Here is an 18,906-nt window from a genome sequence, read left to right as displayed (position 1 = left end):
CAGTGATCCGGAGCGGAGATACTGGCGAGCAGTGATCCGGAGCGGGGATACTAGTGAGCAGTGATCCAGAGGGGTGATTCTAGTGAGCAGTGATCCGGAGCGGGGATACTGGTGAGCAGTGATCCGGAGCGTGGAAGCTGGTGAGTAGTGATCCGGAGCGGGGGTAGTAGAGAACAGTGATCCGGAGCGGGGATACTGGTGAGCAGTGATCCGGAGCGGGAATACTTGTCAGCAATGATCCGGAAAGGGAACGCCGGTGAGCAGTGATCTGGAGAGGGAACGCCGGTGAGCTGTGATCCGGAGCAGGGTTACTGTCGAGCAGTGAACCGGAGAGGGAACAACAGTGAGCAGTGATCCGGAGCGGGGACACCGGTGTGCAGTGGTCCGGACCATGAATATTGTTGAGCAGTGATCTGTAGCGGTGATACTGGTGAGCAGTGATCCGGAGCGGTGATACTAGTGAGCAGGCATCCGGAGGGGGGATACTGGTGAGCAGTGATACGGAGCGCGGATGCTGGCGAGCAGTGATCCGGATCGAAGATACTAGTGAGCTGTGATCCGTAGCGGGGATACTAGTGAGCAGTGATCCGGAGCGGTGATACTAGTGAGCAGTGATCCGGAGCGGGGATACTGGCGAGCAGTGATCCGGAGTGGGGATACTACTGAGCAGTGATCCATTGAGGGAAAACCGGTGACCAGTGATCCGGAGGCAGGAACACCAGTGAGCTGTAATACGTAGAGGGAACACCGGCGAGCAGTGATTCGGAGCGGGAACACCAGTGAGCAGTGATCCTGAGTGGCAACACTGGTGAGCAGTGATCTGAAGCAGTAACACCGGTGAGCAGTGATCCGGAGCGGGGATACTGGCGAGCAATGATCCGGAGCAGGGATGCTGGTGAGCACTGATCCGGAACGGGAATACTTGTGAGCAATGATCCGGAAAGGGAAAACGGTGAGCAGTGATCCAGAGAGGGAACACCGGTGAGCAGTGACCCGGAGCAGGGATACTGGCGAGCAGTGAACCGGTGAGGGAAAAAACAGTGAGCAATGATCCGGAGCGGGGACACCGGAGTGCAGTGATCCGGAGCATGGATATTGTTGAGCATTGATCCGGAGCGGTGATACTAGTGAGCAGGGATCTGGAGCGGGGATACTGGAGAACAGTGATCCGGAGCGGGGATACTGGAGAGCATTGATCTGGAGCTGTGATACTAGCGAGCAATGATACGGAGCAGGGATACTAGTGAGCAGTGATCCGGAGCAGGGATATCTCTGAGCAGTGATCCGGAGCAGGGATACTGGCAAGCAGTGTTCCGGAGTGGAGCCACTGGTGTGCAGTGATTCGGAGCATGGATTCTGGTGAGCAGTGATCCGGAGCGGGGATGCTAGTGAGCAGTGATACTGGAGAGCAATGATACGGTGCAGGGATACTAGTGAGCAGTGATCCGGAGCAGGGATACTTGCAAGCAGTGATCCGGAGCGGTGATACTAGTGAGCAGTGATCCGGAGCAGTGATACTGGTGAGCAGTGATCCGGAGCGGGGATACTGGAGAGCATTGATCCGGATGCGGTGATACAGAAGAGCAATGATACGGAGCAGGGATACTAGTGAGCAGTGATCCGGATCAGGCATACTGGCAAGCAGTGATCCGGAGCGGTGATACTGGTGAGCAGTGATCCGGAATGGGGATACTGATGAGCAGTGATCCGGAGCGGGGATACTGGAGAGCATTGATCCGGAGTGGTGATACTGAAGAGCAATGATCCAGAGCGGTGATACTGGTGAGCAGTGATCCGGAATGGGGATACTGGTGAGCAGTGATCCAAAGCGGGGACACCGGTGTGCAGTGATCCGGAGTGGGGATACTGGTGAGCAGTGATATGGAGCGGGGAATCTGGTGAGCAGTGATCCAGAGCGGGGATACTAGTGAGCAGTGATCCGGAGTGGTGATACTGGCGAGCAGTGATCCGGATCGGGGATACTGGCGAGCAATGATCCAGAGCAGGGATACTGGTGAGCAGTGATCTGGATCATGGGAGCACTGGTGAGCAGTGATCTGGAACGGGGACACTGCCGAGCAGTGGTCCGGAGAGGAAACACTAGTGAGCAGTGATCAGGAGAGGGAACACTGGAGAGCAGTGATCTTGAGTGGGAACACCGGCAAGCAGTGATCCGGAGTGGGAACACCGGCGAGCAGTGATATGGAGTGGGAACACCGGTGAGCCGTGATCCAGAGCGTGGATACTGGCGATGTGTTCTGGAAAGGGAACACCGGTGTGCAATGATCCGGAGCAGGGATACTGATGAGCAGTGTTCCGGAGCGGAAACACCAGTGAGCAGTGATCCAGAGAGGGAACACCGGTGAGCAGTGATCCGGAACGGGAACACTGCCGAGCAGTGATCCGGAGAGGAAACACTAGCGAGCAGTGATCATGAGAGGGAACACTGGAGAGCAGTGATCCGGAGTGGGAACACCGCCGAACAGTGATCCGGAGCAGGGATACTGGCGAGCAGTGATCCGGAGCGGGGACACCGGTGTGCAGTGATCCGGATCATGGATACTGGCGAGCAGTGATCCAGAGATGGAACACCGGTGTACAGTGATCCGGAGATGGAACACAAGTGAGCAGTGATCCGGAGATGGAACACAAGTGAGCAATTATCCGGAGTGGGGATACTGGCGAAATGTTCCAGAGAGCGGACACCGCCGAGCAGTGATCAGGAGTGGGGCCTCTGCTGAGCAGTGATCCGGAGAGGGAACACTAGTGAGCAGTGATCAGGAGAGGGAACACTGGAGAGCAGTGATCCGGAGTGGGAACACCGGCAAGCAGTGATCCTGAGTGGGAACACCGGCAATCAGTGATACGGGGTGTGAACACCGGTGAGCCGTGTTCCAGAGTGGGGACACCAGCGAGCAGTGATCCAGAGCGAGATACTGGCGATGTGTTCTGGAAAGGGAACACCGGTGCGCAATGATCCGGAGCAGGCATACTGATGAGCAGTGATCCAGAGACGGAATACCGGTGAGCAGTGTTCCGGAGCGGAAACACCGGTGAGCAGTGATCCAGAGAGGGAACACCGGTGAGCAGTGATCCGGAACGGGAACACTGCCGAGCAGTGATCCGGAGAGGAAACACTAGCGAGCAGTGACCATGAAAGGGAACACTGGAGAGCAGTGATCCGGAGTGGGAACACCGCCGAACAGTGATCCGGAGCAGGGATACTGGCGAGCAGTGATCCGGAGCGGGGACACCGGTGTGCAGTGATCCGGAGATGGAACACAAGTGAGCAGTGATCCGGAGATGGAACACAAGTGAGCAATTATCCGGAGTGGGGATACTGGCGAAAAGTTCCAGAGAGCGGACACCGCCGAGCAGTGGTCAGGAGTGGGGCCTCTGCCGAACAGTGATCCGGAGAGGGAACACCGGTGCGCCGTGATCCGGAGCGGGGACACCGGCGAGCAGTGATCCGGAGTGGGGACACCGGTATGCAGTGATCCGGAGCGTGGATTCTGGTGAGCAGTGATCTGGAGCGGGGATACTAGAGAGCAGTGATCCGGAATGGAGATACTGGTGAGCGGTGATCCGGAGCGGGGATACTTGTGAGCAGTGATCCGGAGTGGGGATACTTGTGAGCAGTGATCCGGAGCAGTGACTCTGGCGAGCAGTGATCCGGATCGGGGATACTGGCGAGCAATGATCCAGAGCAGGGATACTGGTGAGCAGTGATCTGGAACAGGGATTCTGGTGAGCAGTGATCTGGAACGGGGTTACTGGACAGCAGTGATCCGGAGCAGTGACTCTGGCGAGCAGTGATCCGCATCAAGGATACTGGCGATGTATTCTGGAAAGGGAACACCGGTGTGCAATGATCCGGAGCAGGCATACTGATGAGCAGTGATCCAGAGACGGAATACCGGTGAGCAGTGTTCCAGAGTGGGGACACCAGCGAGCAGTGATCCAGAGCGAGATACTGGCGATGTGTTCTGGAAAGGGAACACCGGTGTGCAATGATCCGGAGCAGGCATACTGATGAGCAGTGATCCAGAGACGGAATACCGGTGAGCAGTGTTCCGGAGCGGAAACACCGGCGAGCAGTGATCCAGAGAGGGAACACCGGTGAGCAGTGATCCGGAACGGGAGCACTGCCGAGCAGTGATCCGGAGAGGAAACACTAGCGAGCAGTGACCATGAAAGGGAACACTGGAGAGCAGTGATCCGGAGTGGGAACACCGCCGAACAGTGATCCGGAGCAGGGATACTGGCGAGCAGTGATCCGGAGCGGGGACACCGGTGTGCAGTGATCCGGAGATGGAACACAAGTGAGCAGTGATCCGGAGATGGAACACAAGTGAGCAATTATCCGGAGTGGGGATACTGGCGAAAAGTTCCAGAGAGCGGACACCGCCGAGCAGTGGTCAGGAGTGGGGCCTCTGCCGAACAGTGATCCGGAGAGGGAACACCGGTGCGCCGTGATCCGGAGCGGGGACACCATTTAGCAATGATCCGGACAGGGAACACTGGCAAGCAGTGATCCGGAGCAGGGGCACCGGTGAGCAGTGATCCAGAGAGGGAATACCAGCGAGCAGTGATCCAGAGCGGGGATACTGGCGATGTGTTCTGGAAAGGGAACACCAGTGTGCAATGATCCTGAGCAGGGATACTCATCAGCAGTGATCCAGAGAGGGAACACCGGTGAGCAGTGATCCAGAGCGGGGAAACCATTTAGCAGTGATCCGGACAGGGAACACTGGCAAGCAGTGATCCGGAGCAGGGACACCGGTGAGCAGTGATCCGGAGAGGGAGCAACAGCGAGCAGTGATCCAGAGCGGGGTTACTGGCGATGTGTTCAGGAGAGGGAACACCGGTGTGCAATGATCACAAGCAGGGATACTGGTGAGCAGTGATCCGGAGCGGGGATACTTGTGAGCAGTGATCCCGAGTGGGGATACTTGTGAGTAGTGATCCGGAGCAGTGATTCTGGCGAGCAGTGATCCGGATCGGGGATACTGGCGAGCAATGATCCAGAGCAGGGATACTGGTGAGCAGTGATCTGGAACAGGGATTCTGGTGAGCAGTGATCTGGAATGGGGTTACTGGAGAGCAGTGATCCGAAGCGGGGATACTAGTGAGCAGTGATCCGGAGTGGGGATACTGGAGAGCATTGATTCGGATCTCAGATACTGGCGAGCAATGATACGGAGCAGGGATACTAGTGAGCTGTGATCCGGAGCAGGGATACTGGTGAGCAGTGATCCGGAGCATGGATACTGGCAAGCAGTGATCCGGAGCGGGGACACCGGTGTGCAGTGATCCGGAGCGTGGATTCTGGTGAGCAGTGATCTGGAGCGGGGATACTGGTGAGCAGTGATCTGGAGCGAGGATACTGGCGATCAATGATCTGGAGCAAGGATACTGGCGAGCACTGATCCGAAGCTGGAATACTTGTGAGCAATGATCCGGAAAAGGAACACCGGTGAGCAGTGATCCGGAGAGGGAACACTGTTGAGCAGTGATCCGGAGCAGGGATACTGGCGAGCAGTGATGCGGAGAGGGAACACCGGTGTGCAGTGATCCGGAGATGGAACATCGCCGAGCAGTGATCCTGACAGGGAACACCGGCGAGCAGTGATCCGGAGAGGGAACACTGGTGAGCAGTGATCCGGAGCGGAGATACTAGTGAGCAGTGATCCGGAGCGGTGATACTAGTGAGCTGTGATCCGGAGCGGGGATACTGGAGAGCATTGATCCGGATCGGGGATACTGGCGAGCAATGATCCAGAGCAGGGATACTGGTGAGCAGTGATCTGGAACAGGGATTCTGGTGAGCAGTGATCTGGAACGGGGTTACTGGAGAGCAGTGATCCGAAGCTTGGATACTAGTGAGCAGTGATCCGGAGCGGGGATACTGGAGAGCATTGATTCGGATCTCAGATACTGGCGAGCAATGATACGGAGCAGGGATACTAGTGAGCTGTGATCCGGAGCAGGGATACTGGTGAGCAGTGATCCGGAGCATGGATACTGGCAAGCAGTGATCCGGAGTGGGGACACCGGTATGCAGTGATCCGGAGCGTGGATTCTGGTGAGCAGTGATCTGGAGCGGGGATACTAGAGAGCAGTGATCCGGAATGGAGATACTGGTGAGCAGTGATCCGGAGCGGGGATACTTGTGAGCAGTGATCCGGAGTGGGGATACTTGTGAGCAGTGATCCGGAGCAGTGACTCTGGCGAGCAGTGATCCGGATCGGGGATACTGGCGAGCAATGATCCAGAGCATGGATACTGGTGAGCAGTGATCTGGAACAGGGATTCTGGTGAGCAGTGATCTGGAACGGGGTTACTGGAGAGCAGTGATCCGGAGCAGTGACTCTGGCGAGCAGTGATCCGGATCGGGGATACTGGCGAGCAATGATCCAGAGCAGGGATACTGGTGAGCAGTGATCTGGAACAGGGATTCTGGTGAGCAGTGATCTGGAACGGGGTTACTGGAGAGCAGTGATCCGAAGCGGGGATACTGGTGAGCAGAGATCCGGAGCGGGGATACTAGTGAGCAGTGATCTGGAGCGGTGATACTGGTTTGCAGTGATCCGGAGTGGGGATACTGGTGAGCAGTGATACGGAGCGGGGATTCTGGTGAGCAGTGATATGGAACAGGGATACTGGTGAGCAGTGATCTGGAACGGGGTTACTGGAGAGCAGTGATCCGGAGCAGGGATACTGGTGAGCAGTGATCCAGAGCGGTGATACTGGCGAGCAGTGATCTGGAGCGAGGATACTGGCGATCAATGATCTGGAGCAAGGATACTGGCGAGCACTGATCCGAAGCGGGAATACTTGTGAGCAATGATCCGGAAAAGGAACACCGGTGAGCAGTGATCCGGAGAGGGAACACTGTTGAGCAGTGATCCGGAGCAGGGATACTGGCGAGCAGTGATGCGGAGAGGGAACACCGGTGTGCAGTGATCCGGAGATAGAACACATGTCAGCAGTGATCCGGAGATGGAACACAAGTGAGCAGTTATCCGGAGCGGGGATAGTGGCGAAATGTTCCAGAGAGCGGACACCGCCGAGCAGTGATCAGGAGTGGGGCCTCTGCCGAGCAGTGATCCGGAGAGGGAACAACGGTGAGCCGTGATCCGGAGCGGGGACACCGGCGAGCAGTGATCCGGAGAGGGAACACCGGCGAGCAGTGATCCGGACAGGGAACACCGGCGAGCAGTGATCCGGAGAGGGAACACTGGCGAGCAGTGATCCAGAGCAGGGATACTGGCGATGTGTTCTGGAAAGGGAACACCGGTGTGCAATGATCCTGAGCAGGGATACTCGTGAGCAGTGATCCAGAGAGGGAATACCGGTGAGCAGTGTTCCGGAGCGGGAACACCGATGAGCAGTGATCCGGAGAGGAAACACCAGCGAGCAGTGATCCGGAGCGGGGTTACTGGCGATGTGTTCAGGAGAGGGAACACCGGTGTGCAATGATCCGGAGCAGGGATACTGGTGAGCAGTGATCCGGAGCGGGGATACTAGTGAGCAGTGATCCGGAGCGGGGTTACTGGCGATGTGTTCAGGAGAGGGAACACTGGTGTGCAATGATCCAGAGCAGGGATACTGGCGAGCAGTGATCCAGAGAGAGAATACCGGTGAGCAGTGTTCCGGAGCGGGAACACCGATGAGCAGTGATCCGGAGAGGAAACACCAGCGAGCAGTGATCCGGAGCGGGGTTACTGGCGATGTGTTCAGGAGAGGGAACACCGGTGTGCAATGATCCGGAGCAGGGATACTGGTGAGCAGTGATCCGGAGCGGGGATACTAGTGAGCAGTGATCTGGAGCGGTGATACTAGTGAGCAGTGATCCGGAGTGGGGATACTAGAGAGCATTGATCCGGATCTCTGATACTGGCGAGCAATGATACGGAGCAGGGATACTAATGAGCAGTGATCCGGAGCAGGGATACTGGTGAGCAGTGATCCGGAGCAGGGATACTGGCGAGCAGTGATCCGGAGTGGGGACAACGGTGTGCAGTGATCCGGAGCGTGGATTCTGGTGAGCAGTGATCTGGAGCGGGGATACTAGAGAGCAGTGATCCGGAATGGGGATACTGGTGAGCAGTGATCCGGAGTGGGGATACTTGTGAGCAGTGATCCGGAGCAGTGATTCTGGCGAGCAGTGATCCGGATCGGGGATACTGGCGAGCAATAATCCAGAGCAGGGAAACTGGTGAGCAGTGATCTGGAACAGGGATTCTGGTGAGCAGTGATCTGGAACGGGGTTACTGTAGAGCAGTGATCCGAAGCGGGGATACTGGTGAGCAGTGATCTAGCGCTTGGATACTAGTGAGCAGTGATCCGGAGCGGTGATACTGGTTTGCAGTGATCCGGAGTGGGGTTACTAATGAGCAGTGATCCGGAGCGGGGATACTGGAGAGCATTGATCCGGATCTCTGATACTGGCGAGCAATGATACGGAGCAGGGATACTAGTGAGCAGTGATCCAGAGCAGGGATACTGGTGAGCAGTGATCCGGAGCAGGGACACCGGTGAGCAGTGATCCGGAGAGGGAACACCGGTGAGCAGTGATCCGGAGACGGAACACCAGTGAGCAGTGATCCAGAGCGGGGATACTGGTGATGTGTTCTGGAATGGGAACACCGGTGTGCAATGATCCTGAGCAGGGATACTGGTGAGCAGTGATCCGGTGAGGGGATATTAGTGAGCAGTGATCCGGAGCGGTGATACTAGTGAGCAGTGATCCAGAGCGGGGATACTGGAAATCATTGATCCGGATCTCTGATACTGGCGAGCAATGATACGGAGCACGGATGCTAGTGAGCAGTGATCCGTAGCAGGGATACTGGTGAGCAGTGATCCAGAACAGGGATACTGGCAAGCAGTGATCCGGAGTGGGGAGACTGGCGAGCAGTTATCCGGAGCAGGAATACTGGTGAGCAATGATCCGGAAAGGGAACGCCGGTGAGCAGTGATCCGGAGAAGGAACACCGGTGAGCAGTGATCCGGAGCAGTGATACAGGCGAACAGTGATCCGGACAGGGAACACCAGTGAGCAGTGATCTAGAGAGGGATCACCGGTGAGCAATGATTTGGAGCGGGGACACCGGTGTGCAGTGATCCGGAGCGTGGATACTGGTGAGCAGTGATCTGGAGCGGTGATACTGAAGAGCAGTGATCCGGAATGGTGATACTTGCGAGCAGTGATCCAGAGCGGGTATACTGGTGAGCAATGATCCGGAGAGGGAACGCCGCTGAGCAGTGATCCGAAGAGGGAACACCGGTGAGCAGTGATCCGGAGCAGGGACACAGGTGTGCAGTGATCCGGAGCGTAGATACTGGGGAGCAGTGATCCGGAGAAGGAATACTGGTGAGCACTCATACTAAGCGGGAATACTTGTGAGCAATGATACGGAAAGGGAACACCGGTGAGCAGTGATCCGGAGCAGCGATACTGGCGAGAAGTGGTCCGGAGAGGGAACACCGGCGTGCAGTGATCTGGAGTGTGGATACTGGTAAGCAGTGATCCAGAGCGGTGATACTGGTGACCAGAGATCCAGAGCGTGGATACTAGTGAACAGTGATCTGGAGCTGCAATACTGCTGAGCAGTGATCTGGAGCACGGATACTGGTGAGTAGTGATCCGGAGTGTGGATACTGGTGAGCAGTGATCCGGAGTGTGGATACTAGTGAGCAGTGATCTGGAGCTGCGATACTGGTGTGCAGTGATCCGGAGTGTGGATACTGGTAAGCAGTGATCCGGAGTGGTGATACTGGTGAGCAGTGATCCGGAGCGTGGATACTAGTGAGCAGTGATCTGGAGTTGCGATACTGGTGAGCAGTGATCCAGAGCACGGATACTGGTGAGCAGTGATCCGGAGTGTGGATACTGGTGAGCAGTGATCCGGAGCGTGGATACTAGTGAGCAGTGATCTGGAGCTGCGATACTGGTGAGCAGTGATCCGGAGCACGGATACTGGTAAGCAGTGATCCGGAGCGGTGATACTGGTGAGCAGTGATCCGGAGCGTGGATACTAGTGAGCAGTGATCTGGAGCTGCGATACTGGTGAGCAGTGATCCGGAGAAGGGATACTGGTGAGCACTCATACTAAGCGGGAATACTTGTGAGCAATGATCCGGAGTGGGGACACCGGTGTGCAGTGATCCGAAGCGTGGATACTGGTGAGCAGTGATCCGGAGCGGTGATACTGATGAGCAGTGATCCGGAGCTTGGATACTAGTCAGCAGTGATCTGGAGTAGGGACACTAGAGAGCAGTCATCTGGAGCAGGAATACTGGCGAGCAGTGATCCGGAGAGGGAACACCAGCGAGGAGTGATCCGGAGCGGGGACACCGGTGTGCAGTGATCCGGAGCGTGGATACTGGCGAGCAGTGATCCGGAGACGGGATACTGGTGAGCAGTGATCCGGAGCGTGGATACTAGTGAGCAGTGATCTGGAGCTGCGATACTGGTGAGCAGTGATCCGGAACACGGATACTGGTGAGCAGTGATCCGGAGAGGGAACACCGGTGAGCAGTGATCTGGAGCTGCGATACTGGTGAGCAGTGATCCGGAGAAGGGATACTGGTGAGCACTCATACTAAGCGGGAATACTTGTGAGCAATGATCCGGAGTGGGGACACCGGTGTGCAGTGATCCGAAGCGTGGATACTGGTGAGCAGTGATCCGGAGCGGTGATACTGATGAGCAGTGATCCGGAGCTTGGATACTAGTCAGCAGTGATCTGGAGTAGGGACACTAGAGAGCAGTCATCTGGAGCAGGAATACTGGCGAGCAGTGATCCGGAGAGGGAACACCAGCGAGGAGTGATCCGGAGCGGGGACACCGGTGTGCAGTGATCCGGAGCGTGGATACTGGCGAGCAGTGATCCGGAGACGGGATACTGGTGTGCACTCATACTAAGCGGGAATACTTGTGAGCAATGATACGGAAAGGGAACGCCGGTGAGCAGTGATCCGGAGCAGCGATACTGGCGAGAAGTGGTCCAGAGGGGGAACACCAGCGAGCAGTGATCCGGAGCAGGGACACCGGTGTGCAGTGATCCAGAGTGTGGATACTGGTAAGCAGTGATCCGGAGCGTGGATACTGGTGAGCAGTGATCCGGAGCGTGGATACTAGTGAGCAGTGATCTGGAGCTGCGATACTGGTGAGCAGTGATCCGGAACACGGATACTGGTGAGCAGTGATCCGGAGAGGGAACACCGGTGAGCAGTGATCCGGAGCAGGGATACTGACGAGCAGTGATCCGGAGCAGGAATACTAGTGAGCAGTGATCCGGATTGGGGTTACTAGTGAGCAGCGATCCGGAGTGGTGATACTGGCGAGCAGTGATCCGGAGCGGGTATACTGGTGAGCAAAGATCCGGAACGGGAATACTTGGGAGCAATGATCCAGAGAGGGAACGCCGCTGAGCAGTGATCTGGAGAGGGAACACCGGTGAGCAGTGATCCGGAGCAGGGATACTGGTGAGCAGTGATCCGGAGATGGAACACAAGTGAGCTGTGATCTGGAAATGGTACACAAGTGAGCAATTATCCGGAGCGGGGATACTGGCGAAGTATTCCAGAGAGTGGACACTGCCGAACAGTGATCAGGAGTGGTGCCTCTGCCGAGCAGTGATCCGTAACGGGGATACTGTCAAGCAGTGATCCAGAGCCGGGATACCGGTGAGCAGTGATCCGGAACGAGAATACTGGTGAGCAGTGATCTGGAGCAGGGACACTGGCGAGCAGTGATCCGGAGCAGGGATACTGGCGAGCAGTGATCCGGTGCAGGGATACTGGAGAGCAGTGATCTGGAGCGGGGAGACTGGCGAGCAGTAATCCGGAGCAGGAATACTGGTGAGCAGTGATCCGGAGAGGGAACACCAGTGAGCAGGGATCCGGAGCGGGGACACCGGTGTGCAGTGATTCGGAGCGTGGATACTGGTGAGCAATGATCCGGAACGGGAATACTTGTGAGCAATGATCCAGAAAGTTAACACCGGTGAGCAGTGATCTGGAGAGGGAACACCGGCGAGCAGTGATCCGGAGAGAGAACACCGGCGAGCAGTGATCCGGAGCAGGGATCGCCGGTGAGCAGTGATCCGGAGATGGAACACAAGTCAGCTGTGATCTGGAAATGGTACACAAGTGAGCAATTATCCGGAGCGGGGATTCTGGCAAGGTATTCCAGAGAGTGGACACTGCCGAACAGTGATCAGGAGTGGTGCCTCTGCCGAGCAGTGATCCGTAACGGGGATACTGTCAAACAGTGATCCAGAGCCGGGATACCGGTGAGCAGTGATCTGGAACGAGAATACTGGTGAGCAGTGATCTGGAGCAGGGATACTGGCGAGCAGTGATCCGGAGCAGGGATACTGGCGAGCAGTGATCCAGTGCAGGGATACTGGAGAGCAGTGATCCGGAGCGGGGAGACTGGCGAGCAGTAATCCGGAGCAGGAATACTGGTGAGCAGTGATCCGGAGAGGGAACACCAGTGAGCAGGGATCCGGAGCAGGGACACCGGTGTGCAGTGATTCGGAGCGTGGATACTGGTGAGCAATGATCCGGAACGGGAATACTTGTGAGCAATGATCCGGAAAGGGAACGCCGGTGAGTAGTGATCTGGAGAGGGAACACCGGCGAGCAGTGATCCGGAGCAGCGATACTGGCGAGAAGTGGTCCGGAGAGGGAACACCAGTGTGCAGTGATCCGGAGTGTGGATACTGGTGAGCAGTGATCCGAAGCGGGGATACTTGTGAGCAGTGATCCGGAGCGGGGATACTAGTAGGCAATGATCCGGAGCGGTGATACTGGTGAGCAGTGTTCCGGAATGGGGTCACTAGTGAGCAGTGATCCGGAGCGGGTATACTGGCGAGCAATGATCCAGAGCAGGGATATTGGTGAGCAATGACTCGGAGCGGGAATACTTGTGAGCAATGATCTGGTGAGGGAACGCCGCTGAGCAGTGATTCGGAGCAGGGATACTGGTGAGCAGTGATCCGGAGATGGAAGACAAGTGAGCTGTGATCCGGAGATGGAAGACAAGTGAGCAATTATCCGGAGCTGGGATACTGTCGAAGTATTCCAGAGAGCGGACACCGCCGCACAGTGATCAGGAGTGGTGCCTCTGCCGAGCAGTGATCCGTAACGGGGATACCGACAAGCAGTAATCCAGAGAGGGAACACCGCTGAGTATTGATCTTCAGAGGGAACAGATGTGAGCTGTGATCCGGAAAGAGAACACCAGTGAGCAGTGATCCAGAGCCGGGATACTGTTGAGCAGTGATCCGGAACGAGAATACTGGTGAGCAGTGATCCGGAGCAGGGATACTGGCAAGCAGTGATCCGGAGCGGGGATACTGGTGAGCAGTGATCTGGAGCAGGGATACTGGCGAGCAGTGATCCGGAGCGGGGATATTGGTGTGCAGTGATCCGGAGCGGGGAGAATGGCGAGCTGTAATCCAGAACAGGAATACTGGTGAGCAATGATGCGTAAAGGGAACGCCGGTGAGCAGTGATCCGGAGAGGGAACACCGGTGAGCAGTGATCCGGAGCAGGGATACTGACGAGCAGTGATCCGGAGAGGGAACACCAGCGAGCAGTGATCCGTAACAGGGACACCGGTGTGCAGTGATCCGGAGCGTGGATACTGGCGAGCAGTGATCTGGAGAAGGGTTACTGGCGAGAAGTGTTCCAGAGAGGGAACACCGGCGTGCAGTGATCTGGATTGGGATCACCGGTGAGCAGTGTTCCGGAGCGGGGACACCGGTGTGCAGTGATCTGGAGCGTGGATACTGGCAAGCAGTGATCCGGAGCGGTGATACTGATGAGCAGTGATCCGGAGCGTGGATACTTGTGAGCAGTGATCTGGAGCTGCGATACTGGTAAGCGGTGATCCGGAGCACAGATACTGGTGAGCAGTGATCCGGAGCGGGGATACTTGTGAGCAGTGATCCGGAGCGGGGATACTGGCGAGCAGTGATCCGGAGCAGGGATACTAGTGAGCAGTGATCCGGAGCGGTGATACTGGTGAGCAGTGATCCGGAGTGGGGATACTGGTGAGCAGTGTTCTGGAATGGGGATACTAGTGAGCAGTGATCTGGAATGGGTATACTGGCGAGCAATGATCCGGAGCAGGGATTTTGGTGAGCAATGATCCGGAGTGGGGATACTGGTGAGCAGTGTTCCGGAATGGGGTTAATAGTGAGCAGTGATCCGGAGCGGTGATACTGGCGAGCAGTGATCCGGAGCAGGGATACTGGTGAGCAGTGATCCGGAGATGGAAAACAAGTGAGCTGTGATCTGGAGATGGAACACAAGTGAGCAATTTTCCGGAGCGGGGATACTGTCGAAGTCTTCCAGAGAGCGGACACCGCCGCACAGTGATCAGGAGTGGTGCCTCTGCCGAGCAGTGATCCGTAACGGGGATACTGTCAAGCAGTGATCCAGAGAGGGGACACCGCTGAGTATTGATCTTCAGAGGGAACACATGTGAGCTGTGATCCGGAGAGAGAACACCAGTGAGCAGTGATCCGGAGCGGAGAGGCTGGCAAGCAGTGATCCAGAGCAGGATTACTTGTGAGCAGTGATCCGGAGCGGGGATACTGGTGAGCGGTGATCCGGAGTGGGAACACCGGCGAGCAGTGATCCGGAGCGGGTATACTGGTGAGCAGTGACCCAGAGCAGGGATACTGGTGAGCAGTGATGTGGAGAGGAAACACCGCCGAGCAGTGATCCAGAGCGGGAACACCGGTGAGTATTGATACGGTGCGGGTACACCGCTGAATAGTGATCCAGAGCGTGGATACTGGTGAGCAGTGACCCGGAGAGGGGATACTAGTGAGCAGTGATCCAGAGCGGTGATACTGGTGAGCAGTGATCCGGAGCGTGGAGACTGGTGAGCAGTGATCCAGAGCAGGGATACGAGTGAACAGTGATCAGGAGCGGGGATACTGGTGAGCAGTGATCAGGAGCGGTGATATTGGAGAGCAGTGGACCGAAGCGGGGATACTAGTGAGCAGTGATCTGGAGCGGGGATACTGGCGAGCAATGATCCGGAGCAGGGATACTGGTGAGCACTGATCCGGAGTGGGAATACTTGTGAGCAATGATCTGGAAAGGGAACACCAGTGAGAAGTACCCAGAGATGGAACACCAGTGAGCAGTGATCCGGAGTGGGGACACCGGTGTGCAGTGATCCGGAGCGTGGATACTGGCGAGCAGTGATCCAGAGCGGGGTTACTTGTGAGCAGTGATCCGGAGCGGGGATACTGGTGAGCAGTGATCAGGAGCGGTGATATTGGAGAGCAGTGGACCGAAGCGGGGATACTAGTGAGCAGTGATCTGGAGCGGGGATACTGGCGAGCAATGATCCGGAGCAGGGATACTGGTGAGCACTGATCCGGAGCGGGAATACTTGTGAGCAATGATCTGGAAAGGGAACGCCGGTGAGCAGTACCCAGAGATGGAACACCAGTGAGCAGTGATCCGGAGCGGGGACACCGGTGTGCAGTGATCCGCAGCGGGGAGGCTGGCAAGCAGTGATCCAGAGCAGGGTTACTTGTGAGCAGTGATCCGGAGCGGGGATACTGGTGAGCAGTGATCCGGAGTGGGAACACCGGCGAGCAGTGATCCGGAGTGGGTATACTGGTGAGCAGTGACCCAGAGCAGGGATACTGGTGAGCAGTGATGTGGAGAGGAAACACCGCCGAGCAGTGATCCAGAGCGGGAACACCGGTGAGTATTGATACGGTGCGGGTACACCGCTGAATAGTGATCCAGAGCGTGGATACTGGTGAGCAGTGACCCGGAGAGGGGATACTAGTGAGCAGTGATCCAGAGCGGTGATACTGGTGAGCAGTGATCCGGAGCGTGGATACTGGTGAGCAGTGATCCGGAGCAGGTATACTAGTGAACAGTGATCAGGAGCGGGGATACTGGTGAGCAGTGATCAGGAGCGGTGATATTGGAGAGCAGTGGACCGAAGCGGGGATACTAGTGAGCAGTGATCTGGAGCGGGGATACTGGCGAGCAATGATCCGGAGCAGGGATACTGGTGAGCACTGATCCGGAGCGGGAATACTTGTGAGCAATGATCTGGAAAGGGAACGCCGGTGAGCAGTACCCAGAGATGGAACACCAGTGAGCAGTGATCCGGAGCGGGGACACCGGTGTGCAGTGATCCGGAGCGTGGATACTGGCGAGCAGTGATCCGGAGCAGAGATACTGGCGAGAAGTGATCCGGAGAGGGAACACTGGCGTGCAGTGATCTGGAGAGGGATCACCGGTGAGCAGTGATCCGGAGCGTGGATACGGGCGAGCAGTGATCCGGAGCGTGGATACTAGTGAGCAGTGATCCGGAGCGGTGTTACGCGTGAGCTGTGATCCGGAGTGTGGATACTAGTGAGCAGTGATCTGGAGCGGGGATACTGGTGAGCAGTGATCCAGAGCATGGATACTGGCGAGCAGTGATCCGGAGCGGGGATACGGGTGAGCAGTGATCCGGAGCACGGATACTGGCGAGCAGTGATCTGGAGCGGGGATACGGGCAAGCAGTGATCCGGATTAGGGATACTAGTGAGCAGTGATCCGGAGCGGTGATACTGGTGAGCAGTGATCCGGAATGGGGTTACTAATGAGCAGTGTTCCGGAGCGGTGATACTGGCGAGCAGTGATCCGGAGCAGGAATCCTGGTGAGCAATGATCTGGAAAGGGAACGCCGGTGAGCAGTGATCCGGAGATGGAACACAAGTGAGCAATTATTCGGAGCGGGGATACTGGCGAAGTATTCCAGAGAGCGGACACCACCGAACAGTGATCAGGAGTGGGGCCTCTGCCGAGCAGTGATCCGTAACGGGGATACCGTCAAGCAGTGATCCAGAGAGGGAACACCGCTGAGTATTGATCTTCAGAGGGAACACATGTGAGCTGTGATCCAGAGCGGGGTTACTTGTGAGCAGTGATCCGGAACAAGAATACTGGTGAGCAGTGATCCGGAGCAGGGATACTGGCAAGCAGTGATCTGGAGCGGGGATATCGCCGAGCAGTGATCCAAAGAGGGAACACCGCTGAATATTGATCCGGAGAGGGAACACCGCTGAGTATTGATCTGGAGAGGGAACACCGGTGTGCAATGATCTGGAGAGGGAACACTGCTGAGTAGTGATCCAGAGAGGGAACACCGGTCAGCAGTGATCCGGAGCGTGGATACTGGTGAGCAGTGATCCGGAACGGATATACTGGTGAGCAGTGATCCAGAACTGGGATACTGGTGAGCACTGATCCGGAGCGGGAATACTTGTGAGCAATGATCTGGAAAGGGAACGCCGGTGAGCAGTACCCAGAGATGGAACACCAGTGAGCAGTGATCCGGAGCGGGGACACCGGTGTGCAGTGATCCGGAGCGTGGATACTGGCGAGCAGTGATCCGGAGCAGAGATACTGGCGAGAAGTGATCCGGAGAGGGAACACTGGCGTGCAGTGATCTGGAGAGGGATCACCGGTGAGCAGTGATCCGGAGCGTGGATACGGGCGAGCAGTGATCCGGAGCGTGGATACTAGTGAGCAGTGATCCGGAGCGGTGTTACGCGTGAGCAGTGATCCGGAGTGTGGATACTAGTGAGCAGTGATCTGGAGCGGGGATACTGGTGAGCAGTGATCCAGAGCATGGATACTGGCGAGCAGTGATCCGGAGCGGGGATACGGGTGAGCAGTGATCCGGAGCACGGATACTGGCGAGCAGTGATCTGGAGCGGGGATATGGGCAAGCAGTGATCCGGATTAGGGATACTAGTGAGCAGTGATCCGGAGCGGTGATACTGGTGAGCAGTGATCCGGAATGGGGTTACTCATGAGCAGTGTTCCGGAGCGGTGATACTGGCGAGCAGTGATCCGGAGCAGGAATCCTGGTGAGCAATGATCTGGAAAGGGAACGCCGGTGAGCAGTGATCCGGAGATGGAACACAAGTGAGCAATTATTCGGAGCGGGGATACTGGCGAAGTATTCCAGAGAGCGGACACCACCGAACAGTGATCAGGAGTGGGGCCTCTGCCGAGCAGTGATCCGTAACGGGGATACCGTCAAGCAGTGATCCAGAGAGGGAACACCGCTGAGTATTGATCTTCAGAGGGAACACATGTGAGCTGTGATCCAGAGCGGGGTTACTTGTGAGCAGTGATCCGGAACAAGAATACTGGTGAGCAGTGATCCGGAGCAGGGATACTGGCAAGCAGTGATCTGGAGTGGGGATATCGCCGAGCAGTGATCCAAAGAGGGAACACCGCTGAATATTGATCCGGAGAGGGAACACCGCTGAGTATTGATCTGGAGAGGGAACACCGGTGTGCAATGATCTGGAGAGGGAGCACTGCTGAGTAGTGATCCAGAGAGGGAACACCGGTCAGCAGTGATCCGGAGCGTGGATACTGGTGAGCAGTGATCCGGAACGGATATACTGGTGAGCAGTGATCCAGAACTGGGATACTGGTGAGCAGTGATCCGGAGCGGGGATACTGCCGAGGCATGATCCGGAGCTGTGATACTAGTGAGCAGTGATACGGAGCGGGGATACTGGTGAGAATTGATCCAGAATGGGGATACTAGTGAGCGGTGATCCGGAGCAGGGATACTGGCGAGCAGTGATCTGGAACAGGTTTAATAGTGAGCAGAGATCCGGAGCTGTGATACTGGCGAGCAGTGATCTGGAACGGGGATACTGGTGAGCCGTGATCCGGAGACGGAACACCGGCGAGCAGTGATCCGGAGAGAGAACACCGCTGAGTAGTGATCCAGACAGGGAACACCAGTGAGCAGTGATCCAGAGGGAGAACACCACTGAGTAGTGATCCAGACAGGGAACACCGCTGAGTAGTGATCCGGAGAGGGAACACCGG

Source organism: Hemiscyllium ocellatum, chromosome 29 (assembly GCF_020745735.1).
Source record: "Hemiscyllium ocellatum isolate sHemOce1 chromosome 29, sHemOce1.pat.X.cur, whole genome shotgun sequence".
Classification (NCBI taxonomy): domain Eukaryota; kingdom Metazoa; phylum Chordata; class Chondrichthyes; order Orectolobiformes; family Hemiscylliidae; genus Hemiscyllium; species Hemiscyllium ocellatum.
The sequence above is the reverse complement of the archived record's forward strand: the minus strand, read 5'-3'. Positions refer to the sequence as shown.